This window comes from Molothrus ater, chromosome 4, assembly GCF_012460135.2.
Source record: "Molothrus ater isolate BHLD 08-10-18 breed brown headed cowbird chromosome 4, BPBGC_Mater_1.1, whole genome shotgun sequence".
NCBI lineage: Eukaryota > Metazoa > Chordata > Aves > Passeriformes > Icteridae > Molothrus > Molothrus ater.
The window spans coordinates 37,531,331-37,558,533 of NC_050481.2; positions in this window are offsets into that span (position 1 = coordinate 37,531,331).

The window sequence follows — 27,203 nt, forward strand, 5'->3', positions numbered from 1 at the left end:
GAGCTAAACATGCAGCTGCAAAAAGTAAAAGGCTAATCTGTAATCTAAACCAAAAAGTAAAGTGGGACAGAAACTCTTTAAAGGGAATATGTAAACACGGAAACTAGTACTCTGTTTCTGGAACTACTGATTTTTCTATGTTGCTTCAGACCAGCTATTTATTTACTATCTTTATTTACTTATCTGTGAAAGAAGATGTGATAATTATTTACCTCAGTGGAAGTTTTAATGGATCATTAGTTTGTTTTCAAAGAGCTCCATGACAGCTGAGGCAGACCAACATACACACGCATACAAATTTTCAGTGACCAGGCTCTAGCAGCTCAGTTATGTTGATCCCTGCCTAAACAGCTGTCTCCACTTCTTCAGCAGGAAAGCCAAGTGTGGCTTCAAGTTGTCCTGTCTCTCTTCCCAGTGCCTGCCTTAGATTTTTATGTTTATACACATTTCCCCTCTGTGGAACCTGTTCTATGGTGTCCTTTATGAGAGTTCCTGAAAACCTAACTGAAAAAAACAGGTGCATAGACTTATGATCATTATAGAACAGTGGTCCTGATCCAAATTACTTTCTAAATTGTTTAAAGAACTGGAGAATTTAGGTATCTTATTATTCAGGTTTTGTAGGAAAAATCATGGAAGTCTAGTCTGCTTGCAGAGATAAGACAATTACCAGTCCTGGTAGAAATAAGGCAAAATCAGGAGGTGCAGTTAACAGAATAATAATACCAGAGTTGCTTTCTAGCAAAAGGGAACAGAAAATCACAAAAAGGGCTAGATGAGGCCTATTCACTGATAATGAATGTGAAAATATAAGCTCTGTTATATTAGGTAGCTGGGTAGTGTTTGCCTGGTGCTTGGAAATGCAGTTTTTGCAGGTAAAACATATAACTTCTATATATGTCTTACAAAAGGCAGATATTGTCAGAGATTACCAAAAAGCTTTGAGGCTACTAAATTAAAGTTGCATTTGCTTGCCAAATAATGGATATGCATCATATCTCAAAATATACAGAGTTTTACAAGACCTGAAATAAAGTAAGGCTTTGTGCATTTTTGGTATATATTGTGTTGTTGGTTTTGGTTTGTTTAAAAAAACATGAATATAAATAAGAAAATGACTACAGCTGAATATTTGCCCTCCCACAAGAAAGTTGACAGTGTCAGAAAGACTTTTTTTTAACAAAACATATTTAGTTTTGCTCATAAATTGACAATTGAGTTAGATAGGCCTGTTGAAAAAGATTAACTCTCACAGTAAGAAATAAATAATGAGAAGCACAATATTGATTAAACTGTGTCAACAAAGTGAAGCTGATTTGAGATAAATATGAGAAATTACTACTCACTGCTGATGTAATGAACCAGATACCTAGTTGTCCCTTAAAGATTATTTGATGAAATAGTTGTTATTACAAACAATTTCAAAGCTGCTGAAATGTTTGTATACAAAGGACAATGTTTTAATTTAATAATTCAATTCAATTTAGGTTATTCCAGACACGAGAAAGATGTGAATTAGTGTTGCAAATTCTTTCAACTAAGTCTGCTTTGGCTTATCATATAAAAGCTAAAAGCAAAAGTTCTCTTGTTTTCCTGTAATCTTTAACCCAATTGCTTAGGTAATAAGAAAAAAGGTCCCATCTTCCTTCACCTTTCCCCTCCTCCCCATGCTATTGAGGTCTTAACATTCCAAAATGGGAGAAAATAATAGTTCCCCAGGGTCAGCTCTGTCTCTCTAGACTTGAATCTTCCATGTATTTTTCACTTCTGAAGTATTTTAATCTATTTGTGTTTTCTTCATAGTGGTAGCATGAAAAATAGAGAAAAAATACACAAACCATGTTTTGCAAAAAAGCAATTTGTAGAAAAATATCCTAACCCTCTTACTGGCAATGCTTTCCTATGGTGCCCAAGTTTGCCTTATTTTTCAGCAAGTCTTTGGCTGATAAATCTGTACAGAATAGACTTAAGATATTGTCTGCCACTTTACTATGTGTGAAAACAGGAGGAGTCTGTAGTGACATATTGGAAATAATCGAATGCCTTCTGGTTAAAAGTAAATGGTTACAGCATTTTAACCATAAGACACTCCTAATTGGTCTTCTCCTCTGTAAGGCAAATTCTTTGTGAATGCAAGTGTTCTTCTTTTAGCCTTCTTATTAGCATAATACAAGGTTATTTTCCCCTGATAGTCTGACTTTTACAAATAGTTCTGTCATTGCTCTTTTTTTTTTCTTATGCTGATGAATCTCTGCAAGTTCAAAGTCAATGATGCTTTAGAGATGTTTCAACTGGAAGCTGCTTCCAGAACTATTTGCAGAATGAGAGCTGTGTTCATGAATGAAATGAATAATATCTGCTTGAGTTCAGGGTGGCCCAAGTACTTGAAAGAGAGATCTATGTGTAGTTACTACACAAAAGCATATTATTAGCCTTGGCCTAAAGTTGGACATGGGAAAAGTTTGCACAACCTCATATATATATTGGCCCAGTTCTTACTTTTTCCTTTGCTGATTATCAAGGTGCCTGCCTATAGAGATGCCTTTTTTCATCTAATACTGTTTTTCTGGTTTGCCATTTATGCCTTTATTCTACTTTTTGCTTATTTTCCTTTGTGTGATTAATTAGAAATCAAGCACATCAATAAAATAGAAAATACAGCAAACTCTGGCAAAAGACATACTTTGCACATAGTTGCATATTTTAGTGTGTAAAACTCAACTTGGGGTTGGGTTTTCTACTCCTCATTCCTGGCTTCTCAGCGAGTACCTGGGTACTGAAAGTGCCAGTACTCTCAGTGAGCTGGGCACCCTGAAATTGTCCTTTAGACCTCACACTGCTCTTCCACTTTGTGTCTGGGCTCCTGAACCTTCCCCAGCTGATTCAGAATGTATGTTTCCATCCTAAAAATGGGAGTAAGTGGTTTTTTAACAATGGTCCTTCACAGTTGCTTTCCTTGCAACAAGATGCATTTCATTAAAAGTAGGAATTGCAGGGTATTTGGCACACATGTGGCACTCAGGTACATGAAAAAGAATGTGTTAGAGCACTTGTGTTGTCATGTTCATTCATTCAATACTGTTAATGGATCAGTTCTATATGAATATTGAACATTTGTACTTTTATACTTGGAAAATGTTTTACAAGTGTTTCAATTGCTTTGTGAAATTTGAATTCTGATGCACTCATTTCATTAAACTTTGGAAAATTATTTTATTACTTTTAAAGAAGACAATTTTCATATTAAGCCATTTTTTCACAAACAGATGCAGTCAAATATGCTTAAGGTAGGAGTCAGGACTGAGCACTCTTCAGTTGCAGATCAAGCTACTGCCTGTGAAATGCAGTTTGGGCATCATAATTTGGGATTTTTTTCAGAACTTTGGGCATTAAGTAATTAAGATCTCAATTTAAAAAAAAATCAGCTTCAGTTGAGTGAGAAAATACATATAAAATCATAAAATACATATAAAATGATTTCAGGTTGTGTTAGGTATGTCAAATATTTACATCTTAAAAAACACCCCCAGATTTTCTTGTTTATTTGTTTTTGTAATCGAGTAAGTTACGGTAGTAGGCCCTAGATTTACTTCCTGCAAGCTCCTTATCTGATTTATGGTTATGATTTATAAGCTGCACCCTGTAAAACACTTCAGCAATGAAAAGTAGCAGCATTCAGTGCTGGAGACTGTGAGTGTATGGGTAAAATTCTTCCTTTTATTAATCACTCGAAAGCACTTTTAAAGGCTTCCATGACTCACATATTTGCTGGCATTGGGTTTGGTGTTTGGTAGGATTTACAAGAATTAAGTGCTGGTGGCCTACTTTTTGCTATTCCTATTAGCCATGTCCTTTCCTTGTGTTAGATGTGTTGAGGGTCACTTCTATACAGAATAATACAGATCACAGTGAAACAAATGGTGGAACTCTGTTTTAATTTTTGTGCCTATGCATTGTATACTGGGATAAAAATCATGAGGTCACATTCTGTGTTCTTAGTATACAAAGAAGAATTATCTTTGTTATGGCAGTCAATTTTCATTTTAAAATGCAAACTTTAGTTATATAATCAACCATAATGTTAGGAGTTCCTTAACATCTTCATGGCCCAAAGCATCTCTCAGAGTGGCAGAAAAGGAATTTTTTTTTCTGTTCTTCATTTTCTCTGTTGAATTCTTTGGCTGAGAGGACCCCTGAAGATCTTTTCATCCTGAAAAGATTCTATCAAAAATTTGTACAAAGCAAAATTCTTTATTCTGGCCCTGAAACTGTCTCTGTAGATAGCCTTTGAATAAAAGTATTAACTAGCACTAGTACTTGCACGATTTCTGTTTCCTTTATGTTTCTTGTGCGTTTCTGTTTTTTTTTTTTTTAATTGTATCTGGGGATCACACATTACATCTATTTTTTGTTACAAATTGTGCAGCTGAATGTGTTTCTCTCTCTTGTACTTCTTCAGCTTCATTTAAATGGGCTGTATTTCATAATAAATCAAATTTGTGTGCTATCATATTTTTTCCTAAAATACTCAAAAGTTTGCAAATAAGCAGATAACATGTTTATTATCCAGCATTTGTATCAACACTCAAGCTGTATAACTAAAAGTTTAACTGGCCTAATGATGAGGGACAACAGATTTCATCATTTCAGACTTGACATAGTATAAAACCTTTTTACCAGAAACCTTTAGAGTTAAATTGCTGGTCTTTCATTGGGAAGATGTGTATTGCAGACTTTAGAAATAGCTATGAAATCCATCTGTCTGACAGATTTGCATTTGCAAATCTTAATGTGGAAACATTTAATTCCACTTTGTTTCCTGAGGTGACCTAGAACTTTTGGTGGTAACCTGCTAAACTCCTGCCAGGAAGTGCTTAGGAGATGGTTGGGTGCACAAAGCTTTCCCTTGACACAGCACTGAGCTTTTCATTATGAAACTTGTTACACAAACATGACATAACTATCAGTCACTTGTTTTCATTACTAAAGAAAACAGAAGTGGCCAGAATCTGAAGTTGGTACAATTTGCAGTTGCTATGTAGCTTGACAAATAAATGGATGGAGGTAAGGCAGAAAGACTACTAATTGAAGATAGTCTTTTTTCTTTCTTTTTTTTTTTTCCTTTTTTTTCCCCTAAAGTTAAGCTTCTAGTCCTACATTTAAGATAGTTGTTGGTATTAATAGTTCTTTACTTTTGTTACTGAGATTATTGCTAAATCTTCAGACCTTCATATGAAGTGAGACATCTCATAAGGCATTCTGGACTCTGGGACTGGCTCTTGTGAACATGAAAACCCAGACATTCTTGGGGATCTGAGTACTGAGAGTGGATCATCAGAAAATGGAGATACTCACCATTACTTTATTAGGAGGTTTAAAGATCTTCTTCCAATCTAATGCAAAAATCCAGATTAGTCAGTTTTATTTCCCTCCCCAAATAAATCATAAATATCCTTTTAAAAACAGAACAACAAACAACAAAAAATATAGAATTCTTACTTTAAAATTTCAATCTAAAAGCTCCCATTTTCAGTTCACATTCAATTTTAATCAAGATTTCCATTAATGTAAAACAAAATTATTGGACTAAATTAGAATACTTATTTTTCATGAATTTTTATGACTTTGAATTTTGCTGTTAATTTGTAAAAGGAAGACACTTTGAGATAAGACGTTCTTCCACAGAGAGAAAAATTTCACCTCAGTTTCAGTCTAAATTGGGTAACAATTCTTAATGGGTAGGCCTTAAATATTAGAGTATTGGAATTGGGATCTCATTTTCTGTATTTTGGCACTTCACAACAATGCATATAAACGTTGCCACTGCCTTGCAAGATTTTTGGGGTCCAGTTAACAGCTGTCCAATTTTAGAACTTCAGGATCAGCACACAAGTTTAAAGGGCGCCCTGAAACCACTCTTGAATATGGTTGTGTGAATTACTGAGTTCTCACAGACCACAGTTTGGAAGCTGCCTCTAAATATAGTGTCCATTGTTTCTTCTTGCATAGGAGGATGTGAAATAGGCAGAGAAAAACTGAAATCTCTGAAATTTATCTACCTGTAAAATGGCTTAATGACATTTCCTTCCTTTTCTTTAAAGTATTTTGAGATCCCTCGGTGAAAAATGATGTATAAGAACAGAATAGCGGTGTTTCTTGGTACTTCTACATTATAAAGAAATCTAATGTATTTTGTTCAAGTTGTATTAGCTTCAAACTCTCGTTGCAAAGGATAATCAAGATAAAAGAAACAAAGCCATCAGATCTTTTGTTACAAGTTATTGCTCAGACATGTCTCTTCATAATGATAATCACAAAACCATGGGTTAAATATGATTTTCTAGCAAGAGTTGAAATGAGAAATGCCATGACTTACAAGGCTATTGCATTTATGGTCTAGTATGAGTTGCATTTCTTCCCAGGAGACATGGGGTGCTCTATAGCTAGCAGAATTTTACGAAGTCTAGTAATGCTGTAATGTGTCATTTTTTGAAGGCAAGGTTTGGTGACTGACTCTGTTCCATTCTTTTTTTGAGTCAGCTGGGAATGAAGCAAATAACCAGCTCAGGACTTATTTCTTAATTTAAGAAGCTGTTGGTTTTTATAACTACTCTAATATGTAAATATGTTTGTGTAGTTGCCCTAACATGCATTAATAGGACTTATCTTCTGAGTGCTAACTTGAATCTCATTTACTAGTAGAATAAGCCCTCCAAGATTATGTGCCTTACAGTGTAGCTAGGAATTAGGATTATTTATTCATGTACTGTACCTGTGAAGAGACTTTTTTTAAATACACCTATTAAGACCTGAAAAGCCCTGACTTGGGTTTAAAATTAGTTCACATGCTTGTGAGGACGGAGGAAACTAAATGTGTTTCTGTAGATATATTTTTATTTTTAAAGCTTTTACTGATGGCAAACCATGTGTGGATAATACCTGCATCATTAAAGCTGCTAAAAATTTACATTTTACTGGGGGCTGATCTACAGAGGTCCCTTTTAACCTAAACAATCCTGTGATCTTTGTGTCTTAGCATCTTGCTCTGTTGGTGCAATAATAAAATATATCATCATCAAGTTGTGGGATCCCTAAACAATTTAAGGGAGATAATAATAAGGAGAACTCAGGAGGCCCAAGGTAGGACCACTCCTGACTTTAGGTTGCAAGATATTGCCAAGGCATAAATACCTTTCTACTCTAAAGACACGATTTAACATGATGCTGTGAACTTTTAAATAGGGCTTATAGTTCTGGTGCTAGTACCTGATCCCAAATTCAGTTTTCCTTTAGCAAAATTGCGTGGTGCAAGCTTGTTTATATTTGGGCTGATTTGCTTGAAATGAAAACTGAAATTTGCAGTTTAAGCAAGGATTACAGCAAAAGCAGTTACATGCTCAATACTTTCTGTCTCTGGCTGGTTGAGCTGTCTAATTTGGACTGCAATAGTCTAAATCTTTTTTATTATAATGGGTACAGACTCCTTTGAGGCACATGAGGTTCTTGTGACTGAAGTGAAAATGGTATAGTTACTCCAAGAGGTTTCTGTTTCCTGTCTGTGTTGGTGTAGTTATTGTGAATTTTAAATTCAAGTTGGGTTTAGAAATTATTATTATAAATTACTTTGTCTATCCGTTGGCTAGCTGTCTTAATCTCTGCCCTTATGATCTGCCACTTTGTCACCCTGAAGAGATCTGAACTTGTGTCTAAGACAGTTGTTCTTGTTTGGCTACTTTGTAGTCTGCATCAGTCCTATAGTCTAAGGAAAGTTAATTCCCTCTTTGCTGCTCCTAGATTTTGCTATGATTAGAAATACTGGGGAGTCATGGAGGAAGGAGGTTGATATGGTGGGGCCAAAGCCAAACAAAAATTTAACCAGGTAAAATTCTTAAAATTTTTGTGCATGTGGCAAAGAAATAAGTTGTTAGCAATCCTTATAGTTGTCTTAGCAGTGTCTTGCAATCAGAGATGGTCATTAGGGGCAGAACTGCCATCTTTACACAGGGGCTCTTGCTTGAAACTGCTAATTTTCAAGTCAGCTTTCCCCCACCCTGCATACCCAGTGCATGTTAAGTCAGGGGAGAATCTTGAATCTTCCAACAGTGTCACACAGCGACTGATGAAGGAAAGGACATGGTCTGTCTCACTTTTAGAGACCTGAAGATATGCAAACACACCAACATCAGGAGATTCCTGTGAAAGTACTGTCAAGTCCTCTTTGCCACATACTTTATGCAGCCATGAATCTGTTCTGGAGCAAAGATGTAGTTTTGGTTTGTAGATTCAGCAGGTATATTGATATCTGTGCCACCAGTGCCTACAACATGATTATCAAATGCATTGTTCATGCATTTGAGTTATTTTCTGGAAAACTTACAGAAGAGACTATGATTGTAGTTGTTGTTATCTTTGCTGTGAAATAATTTAATTTTGTAACGTGCTATCTATCAGTGTAAATTTGCATTATTTTCTAATCCTTTCCATAATTTTTCATTGAAAATTGATGAAGTAGCCTGGCCCTTGTAACACGGTAGGCCCTGTGTTGTTAGATGGTCTTCTCTGTGTGCCTGTTCTTCAGTGAGTTTTTGTGTCTTGGATATAAAAACTATTTCATTACCTTGTTTCCAAAGCAAGTAAATGACAAAGGTTTTAATTTCTCATTCAAATCCTCATTCAGAGGATTATATTTTCTGTTTATATTAACTCATTAATTGAGTCTAGAGAGGGCAGATGCTGTCCTGTATGTGCCACTAAGAACAAGCAGAAGAAAATTAGACTGCAAAGGAAAATTTCCAGGACTAATTTGGTCAAATGCATGTTAGTATTGGGAAAAGTGCATGAAAAATGACAGTATCTGATTAGGGCTTTAGGTTTTACTTGGATTTGTAGGGCTGAACACATTTTTTGCTATATTACTTTAAAATTTATATATTTTTTATTAAGATAATTTGTAAAAAAAGATTCGTTTGGTTTAGGATTTGTAAAATCATTTTCAGAATCTTCATCTTGCAAATCAAGGAAAACTTTCCTGAAAAGATAACCATAAACATCTTCAAGATCAGTCTGTTCCAAAAATTTTTGTACAAGCAAAGCTTTCTGATCCTTTTTTACTGATCCTTACTGCAACAGAAGAATGATTTGTCCATATGCTTACAACAAATATTTCAGATATATTTTTCTTTTAATATCTGTAGTTTTTCTGTTCAGTGTACTACTGCCCACAGAAAAGTACACTTTCTCATGCTTGCTTAATCACTTTAATATAGTTAAGGTGCAGCCTTCAGTGATTAGCATGGTATTTCTCGTTTCCTAGAGACCAAGTGCTAAGTCTATTAGACATTTCCTGCTATTCTTTTGAATTGTAAATACTATTCTTGTAAATTGAAAAGGCCAGTGTAGGCAGATATTCATGCAATTTCCTATCTATTAAAGATTTAGCTTCGAGAATGGAGAAATAATAAAATGCAGTTTTTCATAGAAATTAAGGCACACTAAAGATGGAATTCACTCGAACATTCACAGGGATCAAATATTTGGAATGCGAGCACTGATTATTTTCCTGTTCTCATCATCTGTTTAAAGAAAATATCAGCACATAACTAAAGCAATTGGTGAAATTCTGATCTCTGTGATACTGGATGAAAGTTTGTACTAACCCTTTTTAGCATCAGTGAAATTATTCAGTGGCATCAGTGAGCTCAGAATTTGGCCTCCTGCTTTATCTTTTTAGAAAGTGCTTCAGTATACAAATGCAGATGTTGTAATTCTTAAATTAAGTGATTTGGCTTGCATTTGGAATAGCAGCCAGCAGGAACACAGAGAGCTTACAATATACACTGAGCTATGTACACTGTTTGTAAGAATTCATGTTTATAGCCGGATACAGCTGATTTTGAGGCAGGAGAAAATGGAGGGAAAAGGAGGAGGAGGTGGAAAAAAAGACACACTTTCAGGGAGGGGGTGAGGTGAAAGAATGAAATTGCACCATCTACTGAATGTTAGCAGGCTATGTCAGCCTGAAGAGGAAGAGGACCACCCATGGGGAGGACAAGCCAGCCGAACCTTTTCTTAAAATTCTGGCTGCCTTTGAAAAGCACCATTCTATAAAGCAGCTGCAGCAAAGTTTTAACCAGACTCAAGTGCAGGTGTAAACTTCACGCTATCCAGACTTCAAATGCATCCTGTCAGCTGTGTTTGTATGTGCTGATCTAGAACACATGACGTACATTTGACTTGGTTCAACTCTGCTGGCGGAAGAGAGCTCGGACTTGCAAGGCCCTCCTGCTTTTCAGGAGGGCAGGTGGTAGCTTAAGGATTTCTTTGCTTACGGATTCTGACAGGAAAGAATGGAATTTCATTACAGCTTAGATTGTGCAGAAATAGTTTCTGAATATAGCAATATTTTCTGAATTTACCTGCTTCTTGAATATGGAGCCTCAGATACTTTGACATGAATGTTTACAACATCTGGTGTGATTTATTTTTTCGTTTTTCTGGCTTGACTTTTTAAAGTAATTTCCTTCTCTAGGCAGATTTTGAACCCTTTACATCATTACACCTTTGTGTCTGACTCTCCTGCAGAGGCTACAGGAATCTAAATCAGCTTCAGATGGTTTGCCAAGAAGCTTTTAGGCAAACTATGTGTTCTGGCTACATGTTGGAGGGAGTATGGCCATAGCATAAGCACAGGGGGACACATCTGTGTTGTACTCACCTCTTACTCTCTTGCAGAGAGACAGTATTTGTTGTAATAATTCCTAAACAACTCACTTTAGTCAAGATCATTTCTGTTGTCTGTGTTTTTTTACCTGACTGGAACCAAAAGAAGTTGTGATAGCAACAGCACCCAGGAGTATTTACATCAGATTTGTCCTTAAACAAAAAAAAAAAAAAAAGGAGTAAAAAAACCCAGCATTGTTCTTCCTCATGCACAAGAGCACAGGAATTCAGCTTATTTTGTACCCTCAGCTTCTTGGCGGTCCTTAAGAAAGTGCCAGGCAATGCTTGTGATGCAGTAAAGAAAACTTGCAGGTGCAGCTGTGTTTTTCTTTCAGGGATTTTGACTGTGAAAGCAACTCCTTTCTTTCTCTTACTCACAATGGGTGTGCTTTGTTCTTAGAAATAAATGTTGTCCAGTTTACAGAGTAAGAATGTTGTTTTCTTTTTTCCAGAGGCTAGCTGTGAGGCCTGGTTCAATGACGTCAGTAGTTCTGTCTTCAAAAACTCTTCTGTTGCTGGAAGTGGTGAAATGGTGTCTTCCTATAGCTCCCTTCTGCCATGGAGAGAGAGGGCCTGGAAGGGGGAAGGCATTTCAGGGGGATCAGCTTTTTCATTGACAGCAGTGCTTTGCTGTGTGACTGACAAAAGCCATATATATATATATATACATATATATATACACACTCATAGTCTTTTTCACTTGTGCAACATGGCACACTTTAATATGCTCTGCATTTGTTTTTCATGTACTGAATATTAAGTATGTGTGAGCAACAGTCAGTAATTTTAGAAAGGAGGCAGGGCAGGTGAAAAGAGAAAAATGTTTTTAGTGTGTTGTGTCCTGCATCAAAATCAAAATAATGTGTGTGTATGTACATGTGTTTTACTGCTGAATTATCTGGATTTTTACTTTTTTGGATGGGTTTTAATCCAAAGGTTTTGTAGCTGGGAGAGTAAAGTAAGACATGAGCTTTTGCCAAAGACATCTTGATGGGCAAGAGTTGAAGGTGCTGATGTTAAACAAACTATTGATTCCACTATTATTATATACTAATAAACTAATTAATTCCACTGTTTTTGTTTAAAAAATATTATTATGTACTGCAACTGCTATACTAATACTGGTTTTTTATTAAATATCACTTTTGTAGTAACAAGTCATACAACTGGTACTAAGTAACATGAACTCTAACAATAGTAATACTTGTATCAGTACCAAGGTTAAAATAAAACCAAAAGTAAAAAAATTACCAGTAGAAAATTTTTATTCATTGTGCCTCACCCTATGAGCTAACTGTATGCTGTTTTTATTATAAAAATTTGTGTAGCCTGAATGGTGGGCTGACCAAGTTCACTCAAGAAAAATCGAAGGCAAAGGTGCCTCCCTGTGGCTCAGGAAGTCACTAAGTTTTGAGTTATCTGGAGAATGGGGGAGTATTCATGGAAAATATCACTCTATACTTGCCTTATTTATTTACTTTTCCCAGCCATTTTGTTCATTCTGAGAAAAAAGTAATTTAGTATTTGACTAGATGTTCCTTTGGCCTGTGACTTTTTTCTCATGAACTTGGACAGGAAAGTCAGGTAAATCAACAAGGAGTTCTGGGTTTTTTGGCTACAGCCTGAAGCTGTCTGCTTTTGCAAGTTTAACAGAAAATGTTATGACTCTGGAAGTAACAATAGAACACTTTTATTATGGCATATTGAAAAAAGTGGATGAATAAACATTTGTGTAGACTGTGTGTTCTTGTAAATGTTTGGGGCCATATTTGAAGTGGAAAATACGGTCTCAGATAGTTGCTTGCAATAAATCTAGTCCTAATAAATCAGTGCTTTGAGTGACACATAATTCAAATTTAGAGAAGCTGGAAGTCAGCATGGACTGCTTCTTGGCTTTTGCTGAGTAAAGTTATCTGCTTTTCTCCCCTCCTCTTTTTCTCACAAAAACCTTTTCAATTTTTTCTTTATCATTGACTGCAACAGTGTTGTAGGGTTACTTGTCGGTAGTAGTCCTACTGGAAAAATTGAAAAATTGCGCAAAATTGAATTATTTATGCAGAAAACCAGAATAGTTTATTTCCCCATTTTTAAAATAATCCTGCCCTTTTTTTTTCATACCAAGACTTTGGAAGGCTTTTCACTTTCTGGCACCAGATACATGTTCAGAGCAACTGTGTTTTGTATTATCACCCTGCACTGGAATTCCTGATGCAAAAGAATATTTTCCTTTTCCCATAGATGCCAGCCAAGATGTGCTGGCAGTAGAAGAACTATTATTATGTGAAAATTATCAGATATTTTGTGCTTCATAGATGTTATTCCTGCCTGATAATAACCTCTTTCTGCAAGTGTGTGCTGATTGAGGAATCATTCACATAGCTGATTAGCTCAGAGAGCTCTACTAACACTTGTGTGACTCCAGCTCCATACTGACCCTAATAATGGCAAGAAAATTACCATTTGTGTAATCCAGAGTTTGAATGGGATGGCATTAGGTGCAAGTGTCTGGATATTTTTCTTTAAAAGACAAAAAATACAGTACAAACTGGATAGAGCTAAGATGATTGTATAAGTTACATAAATGATTGCATATACAGAGAAATGGCAAATAATGGCAAATTCCTTCCATAGGAATCACTGAGCTGTTTCTGATAAGAGGTTAAGGGATAGTTAAGTAAATCTAGGTGAGAGAGAATCACAGAAGAAAGCCAGTGAGGCTGAGATGTTCCCTTTCCAGTAAGAAGGGAACAGAGCGGGAGAGGAGGTTTAGCCACCTCCAGCTGAAGATGAATGAAATGCACATACTGCTGCCATGGTATAATTTAAATTCTTGATTTTTTTTTTCCCCTACTTAGAGGACTCCATAAAAGCATGCCAGATCTCTGTCCAAGTCTACTTTGAAATCAAAATGCTTTGGTTATACAGTATACCCATCTCTGTTCCTAACATTCTTATTTCTATTTGGATGTAATTTTGTCATACCTGTTCCTGCTCAAATTAAAAAAAGAAAAAAGTGTCTATTTGTATGCTTTAAGCAAGCTGATGCTTCTAGTGCTAAACAGAAATGGTACAGCCTAATTCCCTAAATCGGTACTTAAAAAAATTTGAGGAAATTATTGAATAAATAAAATCCCTTTCTTTATTTGCTTCTTGATAATTGTGGAGAAAAACCTACAGAAAAGCAATGAGTGACTCTCATGCCTGACTTCTGGAACAAAAAACGATGAAATCATGGAATTCTGTTTTGTTGCAGCTCACTGGGGTCCTGCTACTGACCTTGTCTGAGCCTCACTCCCTTTTCCTGTGGGCTGCATGCCGTGCTAGGAGGCAAAAAGCTGTTCAGCAGAAAGAGTTATAATTCAGAGATACTAAAAAAATTAAGTTATATGTGAAAGGACCTGGAGTTAGATGCAGAAGCTTAAGGACAGTTAAAGCCTTTGGGCTGATCTGAAAATGGACCTGAAAAGGCCGGTTTGCACTTATGGCTTGGTATTTTAATTGTTGCAGCTCTGTTTTTTGAAGCCTGTTGGGAAATATTGTAATTCTGTTCTAGTGTGTATTTCAGTAGCCATCCTTGCTGGTAAGGAAATTTACAGCTCTATTTGATATGTTTAATTGTATCAAATTTATCTAATTCAAAACCTCATGAAAGAAAAGCATTGGCATCTAGTGATTACGCAGTTCAGAATTCATTGCTTAAAGTTTCAAGGCTCATGCAAAGTTATTTACTTTCTAAGGATTTTCAACTTTAAGGATTTTCAACAAAAGGAAGCATATTTTAGTGATCTTGTAGCTGTCATGGATATGAAATTTCTGCATAGCCATGGTTATGTTTTCTGGTTGTGATGAAAGCTCTGATGTGTTCAGTGCCTGTGTGTACGTTAGTCCTTTCTCTTAGCTTGGCTAGGTTGTTGTGTCCTTCCTGATGCTGTCTGCCTTCTCAGTTTGATGTAGGACCTGCTCAGTTTTCTGTCAGGAGCCAGCTGTGCTTGCACATGTTCTCTGTTATATTTAGGAAACAGGAAGAAACCTGACACACTGATGATCAAAAATTGTTGCTTGTAATGTTAAGTAGCCAAAACCAGTTCACTTTCAAGATATGCTTTTTCTGAAATATCTGAGTTATATTGACAAATTGCTTTATTTTTTCAAGGAAACATAATTTTAAATTTTATTGACTGTGATAGAGCTGTGCTTTTCTTGCTTTAAGAAACCCAAGGTTCTTTCCACAAACCTGTTTTACATTTTGGAATGGGTTGGATCTTACCAGAATGGCATTATGGCTGGCTTCAGCTGGCCCAGGGGCTTTCAGATTTCAGTGCTTGTTATACAGCCACTCATGTTTCCCCCCTTCATTCTGCATATGTATTTGGGCACTGCTTTGGGATGAAAGACCATGGAGAATAAACTCTCTCTGACATCTGCAGAAGGTAGTAGTTGTAACTCATGATAGAGGTTACTGGTGGGACAGGAGGTTTGCATTGTGTCCTCTTTTCCTGCTGCCAGTAATTTACTTTTTATGGGCTTTAAATTTTAAAATAAAAATGATTGTACATTATAAGCACTTCCTCTGATGAAATATACAAATGTCATTGGAAAAAAAGTAAGCTAATCCTATGGCTGATTTAGATTAAACATTCCACTGGAGTAGCTTTATGTTAGGACTTGATTCATTTGCATCACAGCTTTTAACTGCCATTTTAACTAATTTTCCTATTAACAAGACCCAAATGACAGCTCCCAGGCCAGACTTCAGAAAAGGCCCAAGATGAGCCTAACTAATGTGTTAACTTTAGAAGAGATGTTTTTCTAAAATGACCTTATTCTTGTAGGCATATCAATGGTGAAATAATTTTTGAAAGAATTTGTAACTAAATTTCAAACAATGTGGGAGGTCCCCTTCTAGCCCAATAGTCTTGACTGATTCTATGAATATTCAGACAAACATACTGTCAAGCCTATTTTCTAAACTCATGCTTTTTTATTTCTTGTTGTAGTTAAACACACCTTTTGTTCATTCTTAGTATTTATGTAAGTTCTCATGGGGTGGAATTAATTTTCTTCATGCAGCTCATATGGTGCTATGTCCTAGATTGTGACCAAAACTGTGCTGATATCACTGAAATCAATTATTCATGCACAAAGTGAAAAGGTCTTTTTTTGCTTCTCACCTTGTCCCACAGGGAGTAGGTTGAGAATGAGCAGGAAACTGTGAGTGGGTAGCACTGAGACAGCTGATTTGAACTGGCCAAAGAGCTATTCCATGCCTTATTACATCATGCTCAGCAATAAAATTGGCAGCAGATAGCTCTCCCAAGGTAACCTTTGCTGTAGGACTGGCTGGACAGGTCTGCCTGTGGGAGGTGGTGAATAATTGCCTTTGGATCACTTGGGGTTTTTTTATTAGGTTTTGGTTTTCTTTACTTTTTAAACCGTCTTTATCTTCACCCACGAGTTTTTCTCACTTTTGTTCTTCTAACTCTCTCCCCATCCCACTGGAGCAAGTAATCAAAGAGCTGGATGGGAGTTCAGCTGCTGGCTGGGGTCAACCCACCACAGTGTATGTCAATTAAAAGCTTCTGCATTCTGTTTTTGTAAGGATGCTAGAATTTTGATGTAACATTGTTGCTTAAAATTTATAGATTTATGATCTTTGTAGACAGGGAGAAGGACCCCAAGTATAGAAATTAATGTAAGCCCTCTTTTCTTGTGCCAAATCTGAAATCCCTTGATATGGGAAATTTCTTTAGGTGGGTAGACAGAAGTAGTGTCAGCTGCAAAAACATTGAAAGCTTTTGAAAAAACTGGTGATCTCCCCAGAAAGTTCACTGTGTTTCGGTGAAAATTGTTATTTGCCAACTGAAATATACATAGGGTATACTTTATTTCTTATTTAATGATTATACATACACATAAGCCAAGATTAATTGTGTCAGTCAGTTTGGATTTAGTGTAAAACAATTATGGGTACCAAAACAGTCATAGTAACCTGTGCTTTCACATTATATGAAGTTAATTCAAACACTTCCAAACTTTGGAGCAAAGTAATTGTGAATGAGAGGTGCTTGAAACACTAGTCCAAATTTATCCTTGGTTCCTGATCTCTCTGCTGCAGTGTTCAGAGGAAAATGTAATTTAATAAGAAAAATGGGACATGGTAGAGGTAAGCAGTAGCTTTGAGGGGACCTCCAGAGAACTCAGGTTAGAGCAGAATCTATATTTTCAGTATCTATATTTTTAAATGTATTGAAGTGTGGCAAGTTAAGAATGTCAGCTATTAAAGCTGGTAGCTGTTGCAAATGTAACTGCTGCTGCTACTACTGGAATATTTTCATCAACTTCTGAATCAGTATTTAAGATTACAAAATACATTCATTGAAGACTCCTGGGCAAATTGAATGGTAAAGAGATCTGGGAGGACAAGAGGCATTAAAACCAAAGAGATACAAGCTAACATTCTAGAAATATAAAACTGATTAGTGGGGCTTGGGCTATGTTTCTGTAAGTAACTTACAGGAGGGATTTTTAGAAAAAGTAAACAAACGTGTAAGAATTAAAGAGAAAAAAAATTGTCATAACTGTCAAAAAAAAAGGTCAGAGGTGGTGTACTTTTTCTCACTCAAAATTTTCCTGTTTGCAAAAGAAGATTGATTTAATCAATGGAATAATTTCGCCTGTGACAAATGTGCACCAGGCAAAGCTTCACATGTGGTGCGTGTAACTGTTACACTTCAGGTTATTCATTGTGCACACTTGTCTGCAGGCACACTGCAGATACCTGAAGCACATAAAGAAATGAGCTAAAATAAAATACCTTTCCTTTCCAAAGGAAAGGGAGAAGGAAGTTTCCAGGTAGTTTTCTTCTTTTTCCTTTAAAATACCTACTGTTCTCCTAAAGATAAAGGAACTACAAGATATCTATTAAAGGAATATAAATAATTTTACTTCTCTGGTATGATTTACAGCTCTAGTTCAAAAACCTTATATAACAGAAAGGATTTTGTAGCATGGCAAAACTTAGATTATATTAAGGATAAAGATACAATGTACTTGGATTTCACTGGTAATGATACCAATATGCTGCTTTTTTTTCTCTTGCCCTCCTTTCTGTCTCTTTCTGATGCTGTTCATTTCTATAACAATCTGAGCCAGGTCAGCTGTTGTCTGAGACTGTGATTTGTTACTTTTTATTTTTGCCATTATCTTGGTCACTTCTTTAAGCAAAATGTTATCAATGTTTTTCTTCTATTATCTCTAGATTTTTTTGTTCAATGCAAAAAAAGGAAAGAAAAATACTTGAATGCAAATGCTTATACTCTCCACCAGAAGAAAATGGGCATTGCTTAATTAATAATAATAAAAAAACTGTATTAAATCCTATCATAATATACCCATACAACATTGGGATTGTATTTAAAGGAGAACTGATACTTCTCAAGGTTTAGAAATACACTTCTTGCCCAACTCACATATTTTCTTAAGTCAGATGCAGCCTCTCGTTACATTTAAGTGGAAGCACAGAGTATAATAGACCATCCCCAGGCTCTACCCTGCAGGTATCATGGTGCAGTGGTGAGGACAGTAGGGCTTCCTTTTCACTTCTGTTGCCTTGTTGACGGATTAGCCAGAGCTTGTCATGGGTTAGGTGCCAAGGGATGTCTTTTGAATCTGATTCCAAAGAAAACAGCAGGCTGTCCAGTTGATGAAAGCCTTGAAGGGGTTCTTTCTGGTTGTTAGAAATAATAAACAACTGAAACTCAGACATAAAAAATATACACACTGCTGTGTATAGTGTAATTTAAATTTTGTGTGGATCATATGAAATAGATGGATATATAATATGTTGATTTCATTAAAAAAATTTCTCCAGCATTAATATTTCTTAATATGATAATATTATATGCAGGTACTTGAGGAGGAAGTTATTTCTCAGAACTCTATAAAGGTGGTAGCTAAGAAAGTTGTTTTCATCAGGATTTCTTTGTCAACTTTTTCTTGTGAATGACCAGAGGTTCATAGCCCCCTCACCTTTACCCAAGGCTTGGCTTTTCCTTCAGGGTACTCCAGAATTCAAAGCTGACCCTTCAAAGTGAAGTTCTGTCAGGAGCTGGGGACAACAAAGCTTTGAAAGATTGGCTTATCTGAGTCAAAGTGGTATATGATCCTTTTTTCTTATTATTTTTTTCCCCTCTGCTGGGTCATCAGACAAGTGAGTTTGCAACTCATGGTAGTACATGATATATTTATGTATGGTACTGCCTTGCAGCCTCTCAATGGCCAAAATAGACAGCATAAACAATTTACAAATGGAAGCCAAAAGTTATTTTGGCTTCAGGAATATAAAGACAGTTGGTTTAACAACAGTTGGTTTCCCTTCTGAAAATATTGGTAGACGGTTTTAGAAATTTATACGATGATGTTGTAAAATAGCACAGCTCTGTGAGTTATAAGAGCTTGGAGAAGCTGCTGCCTTTATGACTCCAACTGATAAAAACTATCACATCTTTCTCCCAATGTTTTGGCACTAAATTCTTTATTCACAATCAAACATGAGTTTGCAAATTTCAGTTTAATAGCAGAGCAATGCAGGCAAGCTGAGAGAAAATAGTCTTGACTATGAGTGAACCTTCTTAACAGGAGGGGGTACAGATTGCTTGCCTCTGAAAGCAGCTGCAGGTAGGTTAATGTTTAGATAAATGAGGAAACAATAGGAGGTGATAAATGAGGAGGTTTGTCGTGGGCACTGCCTTTCTTTTTAACAAGCCCTGATGTTTTTAATAGGCAATGAGAATACTCAGAAGGGAAGCAGCAATATTTATCACTTGAATGAGAAGTGAACTTGAAAGCGTGAGTTTCAGCAGCTACGTAAAGACGGCAATAATGTTACATTTTCTCCAGTACATTGTTTTTTAGTATAATTCCATCAAATTCCTAAATGGATGGTTATAGCTAAGTGTAGTCTTGCTACTGTCCTGTGAGCTTTAGGTTCTTTTTTTTTATCCTTATGAAAATTTTGATTAATATTATGAAGAGAGAATTTGAAGCTGTGTTTTGTAAGCTGAATCAGTATTATGCAGTAGATTGCCTTCAACCAGTGAAACATTCCAGTGCTAATGTTTGTAACATTGACTGTGATGGGGGTTTCTCTTTAGAACATCTAAATATGGTGTAAATTACTAAAATGGTATCTTTTATGGATTAACTTTTAGGATTATGTATATCATTAAAAGTTTATTTCTAAATTAATGTAGTTTCATGTTTTCAGATTATTAAATTTTTTTAAAGTTCAAGTTACAATAAAGTAGAGCTTTCACTTCAAAGCTGCCATTAATTTTCAGCATTAATCTGCCTCTCTTACTATACTCAAAAAATGAAACACTTGAAACAATTTGAGAGAGGAACTTGCTTGAAATACTTGATGAATGTGAATGTGGTCCAATTTGGCAACCACAACTGAATAAAGAAACAGGCTTGTAACTCTGCTCCCCCCTCTTCTCCATTAACTGTGACTAAGAGGGAGTGTTTTCTTCTTCACAATAAGAGGAAATCTCATTTGTTACATGGCAACTTTTAATGTTATCTCTGTAAGCACTGTTTAAAGACAAATTACAATACCAAACACTGATTTAATGGAAAAAACATGTATTGAACATGGGAAAAATGTATAGTTTGGTCCTATGAAAATCTCTCAAGGTTTTTTAGGTAACCTGTTCTATATTAAAAATTAAAGACTTGAAAAAATAGTTTTCTTTCATGTCCTCAAAGTGTTTTCAACAGATGTTCTATGCTTCATCTTGTAAGAAATACTTTAAAGCCATCTGTGGTGTTGTAAAGATTGAGAGTATTGATAGAAAATGAAAGCTTTCATTTTAAATTTTGGAAGAGGATCTTGGAAGTAGTCCTGTTGTATATATTGGTAATCCAGGAAGAGTTTGCCACTGTTTTTTAATAAGTCTTGAATGAAAATATGGGTCTCCAGTCAATGCATCCAAAACCACAGTTAATTAATGATAGTAGTTTAAGGAAAATTTGAAGACATAACACTTCTTGATATCAACAGCATATATGTTACATATTATTCATTCATTATGAAAAATCACATTGAATGATAAGGCAAATAGATGTCAATACAGAATCTTGCTCTTGTAGATCACATGTAATAATTACTTTAATCTGAATTTCTGATCCCATATGGAAGTACTTGGATAGCCTTTTAATACATAACATTTTTACCTAGATTAATGTTAATTCCATTCTTAGCTCTTTTTGAGCTTTACTGTGTTCTGCCAATGGCATTTAGCCTGTACATATGTCTGGTTCTATATCTGGAATATGAAGGGTTTTATTCTTTCAACAACATAGGGGTTTATAGAGATAAACATTACCTCCTTCTATTGGATATAGTTTTCTATAGGATTCAAATGCTGTTTTCAGTTTCTTTTTGACTTTGTCAAATTGGTTTATGATATATTCTGTAAGATATATGGACACTTAGGAGCTTTGACTAGAATAAAGTGAAGCAAAAAGAAGAAAATACCTTTACACAATAGAAAATGAAGTAAAAGTGCACTGTAATGCAAGTGCAGAATGGAAGAGTTGTGTGAACATGATCCAGGAGTTATTTCAGTGCTCTACTGTGTATATTTTTCCTTTATGTACTTAGATTTCTTTGCAGGGTAAATTTTACTTTGAATTTTCTTGGTTCGTAATAACTTGGAAGTAATTTAATATCCATATAATGTTTTTATTCCTCTTCTAATTGCAACTTGTTGATGCACACTGTTGAACTTAACATTCCCTCACAAAAGAATTTATGTTGATTATTTTAAGTCATAGGGGAGTTGCTGTATTGTTTTAATGTTCAAATTTGCAGTCAGTAATTAATAGAAGTAAAATAAAAAAGTTGGGTTGTTTTTTATTTTGTCTGTGAAATATTGTGTCACAGAAGATATTAGAATAAATGGAAGTATATTACAAGTAATATCTGAAACCTTGTCTGATCACTGAGAGAAAGGGAGCTCATCTGTTAGCTGCAGGAGTCTTTACAGATAGAAGATGCTTTGATAGTTTTCTTTTTTCTTGACTGTATTCTACATAAGGTACCATAAGATATATATAAATATTGCCAGACTTAGAGGTCCTCTCAGCAAATTGTATTGCTATACGGTGTTGTGTTAGAAATGGTGCAAATGGACACATGATACAAACAACTAGAAAAAAAATCGGATAAATCAACTTCCAGGGCTGAACCCAAATAAATTTTACAGCAGTAAATTAGATTTATTGCTTTGGTGACCAGTAAAACTTGCTTTTCTGCTTCTTGAAACTGAGTCAGAAGCAGTCTTTACTTTTAGAGGAATTTCTTCTATAACAGAAATCATAGAAAGACATAGAAATTAGGCCTTCAAAGCATGTCAGAAGTTTAGTGTGTTCTCTTACCCCAAAGCATCATTTATATATGTCTTCCCTGATGAATATTTAAAATCTTTCTGAGCACAGAACTCCAGTATCCCTAGACAGTTAGTTCTAGTGTTCTGCTGCTCATACCTCTAGAAACCACTTTTTCTGAAAATGAAATCTTGTTGACTTATCTCTTCTTTACAGTCTTCTTAAAGATGATATTGCAGTTTATTTTTCCATGTGAGGATCAATTTTATAAAGCTGATCTAGGATCCAAATTTTATAAAAAAATCTTGACGGTGTCTGGTCTGACGTATCTGAAGAATGTTATGTTGGCTGAACAATGCTTCTTGTTCCAGCTCATTCCTATGAATTTTAGTTCTTTCAGTCTTGATTTATAGTGTTTTCACTCTAATGCTTCTTGCTGCTAGTGAAAAGAGCACAGACTAAAATTGTGTCAATCCATAAAACCTAAAATACAGACTGTTCCTGTTCATTGTTCAACACAAGTGAAATATTTTAAAAATATTAATGCAGAGAGTCTAGAAAAAATTGATTTTTTTTCAAATAAACACTTGTTTGTATCCATAGTGTTGGAGGCAGAAAAGTGGTTGGCTCTGCATGGCATTTCATCTTCTACCTAACCATGACAGCAATCCTTACTGGTAGGGCTTCAGACAAAGTAATGCCAGTGGATTTAAACAATAAGATTATTATGAAATCAGGACCCTAGAAAACATGCTGTCTATTAGATTGCTGTTCTTGTTCTAGAGGATGAGATCCTTTAAAGGTCTTAACATTCTTAGATAAGAATCTGTTTTTCAAAGGGAAAAGTAGTCAAAATTCAGTTTGGATAAAATAGTAGGAAAAAAACTTATTTTTTTGGTCTGGATTCTTCTTTTCCATCAACACAGAGGTAGACAGGGATCTATTGTGTTCTTTGTAGTAAGAATTTCCCTAAATTCATTTTGCAATTGTTTTATTAGTAAAGTTTCAGAAAACTATGTGCCACTGACACTTAATTTTGTAGGTTGTTATCTACTTGTCACAGACATGTTCAGTCCTTGATCTTAAAATATTTATTTTATTAGATGTCCTAGATGATATCTAAATTAAATAGGTTGTACTGTTTTTTGAAATAGGTATTTTTAAAAATTATTAGCTAACTATATTATAGCACTTTATTTCTGTAATTAGCTTTTGTTTTAGCCTCTAAAAACTGTCTGAACTAAAATCCTCTTCCCGCTTTTTGTAAAATAGAATGCCTAATTTATGATAAATTAGAGGTTTTCAGAAACTGTGATTTCTATGGTAATTTTATTTTCATTAATAAATAAATTATTAGGAAGCAAATTCACAGGGGAGGAAAAGAATCTGTGGGTATATATGAAAAGCAAAGATTATTGCCTGGATTTAATGAGTGAGAACAACGGCGTGTTTTGTGCAGTAGTTGCAACTTGTTTTATCAAATCACATGATACCTAAATGAAAGTCTTTTATTGAATACTATGCCAAAACAAACTAAGTTGAAGAGTATGTCTATTCCCCTTCAGATTTATTTCATCTGATACTTAAATTTTTGAATTAAGGCCAGAAAGACAGTAAAGATAATCAAATTATCAGACCTGAAAAATCGACATTCCTCTATTGGACAGAAACTCTCATTTTAGTGGTTAAATAATTTTAATGTTTTTTAATGTTTCATTCAGACACAATTCACTCACACATATTGAGATGTACCTGCACTATTAAATACTTTGGCAGTGTTCTGCTTAAATGATGGCTTGGATAGCCATAAAGATAAAAACACAGGAAGAGCTAAATCTTATTTCTACTCAACCACTCTTCAGTAGTTGCTTCCTTAAATATTCAATCCAGTAATTAGTTTTGGTTTATGCTCAAGATGATTGCAATCAGATGGCTTTGCAGGTTAGGAAGTACTAGGTAGTCTTGATATTCAGCCAGTTAGTTCTTTCTCAGTTAGATAACAGGTCAAAAACCTTATTAGAGTAGTAGTAAAAAACCAATTTACATGATGCCATATTACTCTCTGAAAATTCCACAAGCATATATAATGATGCTAGAAACATCGTAGTTAAAATATAAGAATGTTTTTATATCATACCAAGAAAGACACTGCTATCCTCTTCAAAAATAGAATAAAGGCAGATGTGTTTTGAGACACAGAAAGATTAATTTTCTGTTATTTTGCACTGTTGAATCTGGATGGATATCTAGGACAGTTTGCCTTTTCAAATGACAAAAAAAGCCCTATAATGTTCAAAGTCCAGTTTCTTTTAAGTGATAAATATAAGGCTTTGATTTGAAATTTTAACTTCAGAAACTGGATCTGAGTTTAGCCGCCTTGGAATAGCAAGTTAAACTGCCTGCAAGTAAAAAAAATTGAGCTAGTATGTTACTGGATTAAAAGTGTTTGGGTTCACAGGAGATTCTTTCAGGAATTCAAGAAGTATGTAATGTGAAATCATTATAGCAATTACAGCTGGGTGGTTTTTAACAGCCTGAAATTGAACTAGAGCTTGTAAAGATAAAGATTTATATCTCTCTCAACATCAACCACTGATGTTCTACTACCTAGTACTGAAATGTGTTAAGAGCTTGCACTTGGGTAGATGCTGAAAATTGCTGTCCTTTCTTTTATGTCCAAACAGTAGTTTGGAAACCATGATACTGTATAGTTGAAATTTGATGTTGGGGAGAGTTGGGTCTGCTAAATCTTCTCTGCACATTGAACCTCTGTAGCAAATGACCAAAATAATTGTAAAGAGAACAGTAAAATCTCTAGCCAGTGTTAAATTTTTCAATTTATTTGATTTGCTTCTGACGTTAACCTTTTCAAATTACCACTTTTTGAAAGGGACAGGAATCTGTTCAATAAAGTGAAAATTTCATGAGTTTTCTGAGGAATTTCTTTCACTCTTCTGCAGGAATAGGTGATAACTGTATTCATCCTGGGGAGCAGCTAAATGTTGTTTTACAAAGAATTTACTACAGACTCACCATTAGCAAATAGAAGAGGTGATGTTTTGGTGGACACACGTTCCTGCCCATGTTGTCACTAGTTACCAAGAAAAGAATTTTGAGAAACTTTTGAAGCATAATATGAAGCAAAAAACCTGTATCTTCAGCCTGCTCCTAAAAATCACTATGAATATTCTGGCTCTTGGGGCAGTTGATAATTAAGCCAGAAACCCAAATGACTCAGCTGCAGGGAAACTTTATGAACATTTATCCCTAAAGCTTCATCATAAATTAATCTTTCTTTTCTCTCCTTACAACCAAGACAGTCTGGGAACCTGATCTTAAATCAGGCCAGTTAAAAAGTTTTAGATGTCATAAGCATAGTAATTATTGCCAAATTCACATCAATTAAAATATAATTTATTTAGGAACTGCATTTTTAAACTCCCTATCTCTCTCACACATACCCATACAAATGTTTTTCATTGTATTTTGACTAGATGAGATGTCACTTGTAAACATTTCAGCACAGTTTATATGAAACATTTGTCTATACCCTTGAAAGAGTATTTGAATATTCAACAAGTCTCTGGTTGATAAACCATTTTAAATCACTGACACATTTTCCTACTTCCAAAGTTTACACAGTGTTGTTTCACTCTGTATCTCTAGAGAATCAAACAATAATGAATTTTAAAATATTTTAAAACCATTTTTAGAGTTTGAAAGGAAACATGAAAAGAAGGCTAATTAGCATTGAGAACTGTAAATCATAAAACACTTTATTTGTTTGGGTAGGCAAGCAGAGTTACGTGATAGGGTGGAGGCAGGATATCCCAATCATCATAATTTTTCCTCTATAATTATGAACCCTAATCAACATTTTGTGTGCACTTTTTTTTCCCTTGTGCAACTAACCACCTAAGCTGTTGGTACTCTTTATGTAGTCTAGAATCCTATAGTGTGTCTGTATTGTAAAGCCCTAGCTAGACTGAAGAGGAGTACCTGAATTCATGTACACAGAATTTTTTCTTAAATGCAATAATTTAAATCATGATGAAATGAAAAAGGCTTTCTCTGGTTTTTTTGTTTTTTTTTCCAACTCTTGTTCTAATTAGTCCTAACTGCATACAAGAAATCTGAAGTCTTGGCTACCTGCTCCAAAACATGCATTATAGCTGTGCTACTCTTTTTGTGATCTCAGCTCAAATAGACTTCCAGCCCACTTGATGGGAGTCACTAATGCTTAAACCTTTATTTATGGGATAGAGGGTCAAGAATTCCTCCTTGGTTTCTATGGTCATGGATGAGTAGGCTGGCTGAAATTACTTGGAGCTTCCTCTCAGTTGTGAAGTGCAGTGCAGAGAATGGCAAAAGTGCTCAGAAATCACTCTGGAGTTTAGGATCTCACCACTCCCCAGATCAGCACAGAGATACAGAATCTGTGTCCTGTTTCCTGGACACTGTAGTTGGCAGTGCCTCAGCCACAAAGCAGACTTGTTCCAATAGAGAGCAATGCCTGCCTGCATGAATAATTATTTTTTTACTCTTGGTATCCTTTTTACAGAGATTAGTGATATCTGAGGGATAGTGCTGTATTGGCATTGTCTTCTGCTGCCCAGCTGCAGCCCGCACCTGCATTTAGGACAGGGCAATATAAATTGTGAATGGACCAGAGCAGAGTAGAGAATTGGTCATAAACTGAGATGGAGATGACTGATCCTGAATGCAGGAGCCCCAAAACCAATAAATGTGGGGTTAAAGTTTTCAAGTGGGAAAATATAAATCTATGTTAATAGCAGAATGAATTAACAGAAATTTAACAATTAATTTTCTTATCCTTGTGGCCTTTCAAAATAAGAAGATAAATTAGCTGAGCTAGTTAGCTAATTAAGTTAGCTAAACTTAAGAAATGTCTGAGTAGCCCTGAAAAGATGCATGGAGATAATTGTTAATATACTGCATTCTTAAAACATAGAAAGAATTTTTCTTTCCAAAAGCAGTGAACCAGTGAGTGAATATTGGTCAGACACAGCTTTTAAGGCAAACTTGTGAAGACAACTTTAAATATTTTGAGCAAGTTTTTCACATGTGCCTGAGAA